At 40.1% G+C, this 6,084-nt stretch overlaps 1 long non-coding RNA gene and 1 pseudogene across 1 annotated transcript; one reads left to right on the top strand and one right to left on the bottom strand.

Annotated features, from left to right (window-relative positions):
• The window catches only part of LOC107570367 (uncharacterized), a 14,884-nt pseudogene continuing 8,800 nt past the window's right edge, over positions 1 to 6,084 (bottom strand).
• On the top strand, positions 4,845 to 5,557 carry LOC107570377 (uncharacterized). The gene is made up of 2 exons (XR_001607026.1): positions 4,845 to 4,874; positions 5,090 to 5,557. It is a non-coding gene; the product is annotated as an uncharacterized lncRNA (long non-coding RNA).

The following is a 6,084-nucleotide window of genomic DNA, read 5'->3' as shown; positions in this document are numbered from 1 at the left end:
CAGGTGTGTTTGATTAGGGTTAGAGCTAAACTCTGCAGGAAAGTGGATCTCGTGGGCCAGATCTGAGGATCCCTGCACTAAACCATGTTTCTACAGTATTTCAAACACCATTATTGTAACATTTAACTGACACAATCAGGCAGATTAGAAATTATATCAATCATGTATTAACAATTATAAATTCTTAACAGAGCAAATGCCATTCCTTGAATTTAATAAAATTTTCTTGAACCAAACCTACTATTATACAGTGTACCCAAAACAGAGCAATAAATAACCTAATGGCAATGTTTAATATCAAAATTTCACAATCCCAACAAAGGATTTGAAAACAAAGGAACAGGAAGTATATTTTTGATTGATTTAACCATTTTGATGAAATACATCCATTGTGGTATCCAAGATTAGTTTCAGGATGCCTTTTGGATTTTGTTTTGCGCAAATTCTTTAGCCAATTGCAAGATGTCTGTAATATCTGTGAGTTTGGCTGCTTTTCCTACACATTTAGCACATCGATAGAGCCGTCTGCATTTCCTCCCAAGCGTGCACACACAGAATGAGCCCATTTAAGGGCTGAGCCCCTGGCAGAGCCCTAGGAAGAGAGTAAGAAGACAATCACATACCTGTGGATAATTATATCATAGTTGTGAGATTTTGTGTGTGCTGTACCTTGGGTACTTGGCAGGCACAAAGCACCTTTCCTGACAACTGCAGGTGAGATAACAACATAACCATGGAGTCTGGAGTACTCTCGCTCAGCTGGAGCACAGTCTTCATCAGCACCTAAACAAGATCGCATGTATACAAATTGTTTACATTTGACACAAATACAATCATCAAACATCACCACAAAACTTAGTAATTAACGATATCGAGTCTGTATGGATCAAGTCCACCACCACAGGTTTATTAGAGTGTTTAACCAGCAGCTCTTTGGCTTTCAAGGCAGCCTGAAGCAGAAAAAAAACAGATAACATATCAACAAAACCTCACAAAGCAGATGTGACAGGAATGACTACCCAGCGGCATCATTTGATAGGCATCTTCAGTGTTGGGTAAGTTACTCAAAAAAGTAATCTACTACAAATTACTAATTACTACTTTCAAATTGCAATTGACTGCATTACTGAATACTTCATGCAAAAAGTAATCCCATTACTAATTGCTAATACATCTCTTTTTCTTAACACTGCATTTGTATAACAATTTTATTTAAATTAGTAACTGTAATCAAATTACACAAACCTAAAATGTAATGCATTACATTACTGCATTATCAGGAAAAGTAATTTGAATACAGTAACATGTATATGGTGTCACACGTTATACCCAACTCTGGGCATCATAAGCCCTATTCGGACGGGACTAGTTTTACAGGGGGTCGTTAAAGAAATTTGTGTTGCACAGATGTATTTTGCGTATTTGGTAACCACACAGCGGTGTGGTTCTCAGTTTTTTTAATCCTGTCCGAATCTGCCATGTCTGTGTTTTTCCTCATACAACCTCTGTAATAATTAGAGAGCAAATCACCCACCGTTTTTCGCAAACTCCGTGAAAACTATAATCCAGTCCGAATGCGAATGTCTGTGATTACCGATGTGTTAATGTGTTTCCTTGTGTGTTTTGGCCAACATGAACTACCGTCGACGCTCTTACCTTGCACATTTTTTATATGTTTGCCTCATGGCAAAGAAAAAAAAAAGTAATAATAAAATCAAGAGCCAGATCACATAACTTAAACTGTTAAGAATGGCTACTGTAATATCAGCATCAGGTAAGATTACTCCCCTTCATTCCTGCACTCAATTACATAGTTTTAATTACATGTGTACCTTCATGAAAATTAAACATAGCTTTCCTACAAATAAATAAATAAATAAAATAGTTAAACTAAAGTAACCACAAATTAACCATGGTTTTGCTATACTAGCCCTAGCTTAACCATAGTAGGCTATTCGTAGTAAACCTGTGTTTATACTAATGGTAATCAATCCGAATGATACGCAATGCATGCATACAGAGCGCGTGATCTCTGCAACGCCAAGATGTACAAAACAGACCCTCACACCTCCGTAATAATCATGGAGATGTTAGTCCCATTCGAATTAGTACATGAAAATCACAGACGTCATGTGATAAGAATCAAAACTCAAATATAGTTAAGAAAACTAGTCCCGTCCGAATAGGGCTATAGACTGAATTTTTTGCCTATAGACGTGTCTACCTCTTTGATCTCCAATTTTCTGATGGTGTTGTTGCTAGTCTTCTGCATTGCTTTCAGCCGAGTCTGGAACTCTCACCTCTGCCATTGTGCAGCCCGATCCTTTGATGAAAATTACAGGCCTCTCTCATCTTTTTAAGTGGGAGAACTTGCACAATTGGTGGCTGACTAAATACTTTTTCCCCCCACTGTATGTCAACTGTCAGGGTAGGTGACTTGACTGACAGACTACCATTCTAACATCACAAGGTTCATCTATTCTAACCTTATCTCCACTATTGTTTTTCTGCTCCTATTTTATATCTTGGAGTCTCTACTAAATAGATGATGACCTAAATCAGGCTGGGCTCCAGGAACCTGTTCGAAATCCACTGTACTATAGTAATTGTTATATCAGAATAGGCCTGGGTGATAAAACGGTATCGATATTTATCGACGGTAAACCTTCTTCGATAACGATATTAAAATGTTCGATATAGTGCACGATATAGGCACGTGCTATGAGTGACGCAGACAGTACACACAAACATGAACATGCTAAAATGAGTGCTGTGCCTGCCTGTGATGAATATTAGTCGAATTTAAAATAAACATTTGCATTTGAATGTGAGGTGTGCATCAGGGAGCGTCATCAGTGGCGCACAAGATGCGGTGATGATGATATAAGTGACGTTGTTGCATTTTAATGTTTTGTTAGTCTAGCCCACAAGATGCGCCGCTGCTGCATTATTCATTCAAAATATTAGAGAAATATAGAAGCTAAATGCGGAGAAGATCTGGATTAGGTTAAAAATGAAACCAAGCCATTCACACAGAACGCATATTCAATGCATTTTTTAGACGGGCAAATATGACTGCTGCACTCGCGTCTCACACAAGAGATGTAGCCATGCAAAGTTAAAACAGTTTAAACTTTTAGAAAACACGTCGCAAATTTGTGGAGGTTTATTCCTTTTCACTTTCGCTTATGTTTTTAAATGCAATCTGCATGATGGCCGATTTGGCTCTTTGTATTAAGCAATGCATAAATACATGATACCGTTTTGTTCATAATTGTTTATGCAAAAAAAAATGTAATTTGAAAAATATGAAATTATATTTGATTTATATGAGTTAATTTAGATGTAATGCACGTTTTTTTATAGACAGTTATTTCCATGCGTTGACATTATGTGCTGCATTATTTTGCTCATTGCGCCCTCCTGTGGCCTCGGGAGACAAGACAAAAGTTTCCTTAAAATCTATTTAATCTGCATATAAAACATTAGAAATTAGATATTTGTTATAAAACATTAGAAATTAGATAATTTTTATTGTGTGTTTGACTGTTAAAACCAAAACAAATTAGTTGTTTGTCTCAATAAATTAGGTTAATTTAAAAATACAGTGGTTAAATGTAAACTTTTTTTCTATTTTTAAAAAACGTTATAAAAATTTCAATAATTATCGATACCGAACGACATGAAGCATTATATCGTTGATACATTTTTTAGCTATATCGCCCAGCCCTATATCAGAACTACTCCTTAGTTACAGATGCCCCTTTTTTACATTTGAGGCCCTGCCCCTGAGGAACTCTCTGCATGTGCTTGTATACATTGGATTGATTTAAAAAAAAAAAACTTTAAAGTGTGCACCTAGCACTAGGAAGGTACAAGTATCAAATCAGGACTCGGTATTGGCAGATACTCAATATTAAATGACTTGGATCAGATCGGGGACACAACGAACTTGATTGGGACATCCCTAGAGGTTGGGTCTCCAGGAGCAGGACTGGACTCCCCATTTTACACCATGAAAATATATATACCTCTAGGGATGCAACAATTCAATATTCAATATTGGTCTGATATGGATAGGACTTTCGGTTGAATTGGTTTTGTATTTGCAGTATTGGAAATGAGAAAGTGGTATTGAGTCATCCCCATTTACCTCATCTATTGTTCTCAGACCCATAATCTGTTTAGTGTTGGACAGGGGGATCTCCTCTACATACACCTCTGCATTTTGACGAATGATGTTCTGGACCAACTCCTCAATTTGCTGTAGCTCAGAAACACTCAGGGAGCCCTTTAAACATTTTGGAAATCATTAAATCACCAAGGCAGCCTCGTAGCCATTGTACCTTCACGCTGAAGTCGAAGCGGAGCCGGTTGGCGGTGCAGTGAGACCCTCGCTGGCTAACAGAAGGATCTAGCAACTCTCGCAGAGCGAAGTTTAGCAAGTGTGGGGCCGTGTGCTTGACCATGCAGCCCATACGGTTAGCCTAGAGTTGGAAATGCAACACTTACTGTAAGGTATCTGCATAATGTATTACCATGGTGTTGGTACTTTTGCTCCTACTACTCCCACCTCATCCAATTTAAGTTGCACTTGGTCTCCAGTTCTCAAAGTCTCTGCTGCTGTGACCTGATGTACCACATAACCCCCAGCCAGACGGACAGACTTTACAGGGAACAGCACATCCTGCAAAGAATAACCACAATGGTGAAACTTGTGCTTATACATAAAAATAAGACATCTCAGATGGAATGTGATCAATAACCTGCAGTCCATCCTTGGTGAAGTAACCCTGGTCGTGTGCCTGTCCACCCTGCTCTGTGTAAAAGCTGGTCTGGTCCAGTGTGTCACTGTGCGGTTACCGAGGTGCGAGGTGTTCAGAGTGTTTTTAGCGTGTCGCTGTGCGGTTACCGAGGTGTTACAAGTGATTTTTAGCGTGTCGCTGTGCGGTTACAGAGGTGTTTCCGTGTGATTTTTAGCATGTCGCTGTGCGGTTACCAAAGTGTTCAGAGTGTTTTTTAGCGTGTCACTGTGCGGTTACCGAGGTGTTCCGAGTGTTTTTTAGCATGTCACTGGGCAGTTACCGAGGTGTTCCGAGTGTTTTTTAGCATGTCACTGGGCAGTTACCGAGGTGTTCCGAGTGTTTTTTAGCATGTCACTGGGCAGTTACCGAGGTGTTCCGAGTGTTTTTTAGCATGTCACTGGGCAGTTACCGAGGTGTTCCGAGTGTTTTTTAGCATGTCACTGGGCAGTTACCGAGGTGTTCCGAGTGTTTTTTAGCATGTCACTGGGCAGTTACCGAGGTGTTCCGAGTGTTTTTTAGCATGTCACTGGGCAGTTACCGAGGTGTTCCGAGTGTTTTTTAGCATGTCACTGGGCAGTTACCGAGGTGTTCCGAGTGTTTTTTAGCATGTCACTGGGCAGTTACCGAGGTGTTCCGAGTGTTTTTTAGCATGTCACTGGGCAGTTACCGAGGTGTTCCGAGTGGTTTTTAGCGTGTCACTGTGCGGTTACCGAGGTGTTCAGAGTGTTTTTTAGTGTGTCGCTGTGCGGTTACCGCTGTGCGGTTACCAAAGTATTCCGAGTGTTTTTTAGCGTGTCACTGTGCGGTAAATATTTAACTGCCTGACATTATCTTTTCACCCTCCATTACCATATTTTCCATCAGTCCCCAGACTGTAACAGTATTTTGGGGAGTCGTCCTTGTGAGGAACTCCTTGACTTTGTAGCTCCGCCAGACTATGAAGATCCAGCTGGTCAGAAGATCCCCCCCCTCCACAAAATTAGATATATCCCAAAAAACAGAGCTTATTAATAAATGAGCCCATTATTCATCCACAAATCAGATATTACATTAAGGAAAGCAAAATGCTATCACAAGTACTTTCTCGTATTCATCTTCAAGCACTGCCATCTCTTTTTTGGGGAAGTCGTGGCCTAATGGTTAGAGAGTCGGACTCATAACCCAAAGGTTGTGGGTTCGCGTCTCGTACCGGCAGGGATTGTAGGTGGGGGGAGTGAATGTACAGCGCTCTCTCCCACCTTCAATACCACGACTGAGGTGCCCTTGAGCAAGGCACCGA

The sequence above is a fragment of the Sinocyclocheilus grahami genome, unplaced genomic scaffold (genome assembly GCF_001515645.1).
Source record: "Sinocyclocheilus grahami isolate Dianchi unplaced genomic scaffold, SAMN03320097.WGS_v1.1 scaffold1449.1, whole genome shotgun sequence".
Lineage (NCBI taxonomy): Eukaryota > Metazoa > Chordata > Actinopteri > Cypriniformes > Cyprinidae > Sinocyclocheilus > Sinocyclocheilus grahami.
The sequence above is the reverse complement of the archived record's forward strand: the minus strand, read 5'-3'. Positions and strand labels throughout refer to the sequence as shown.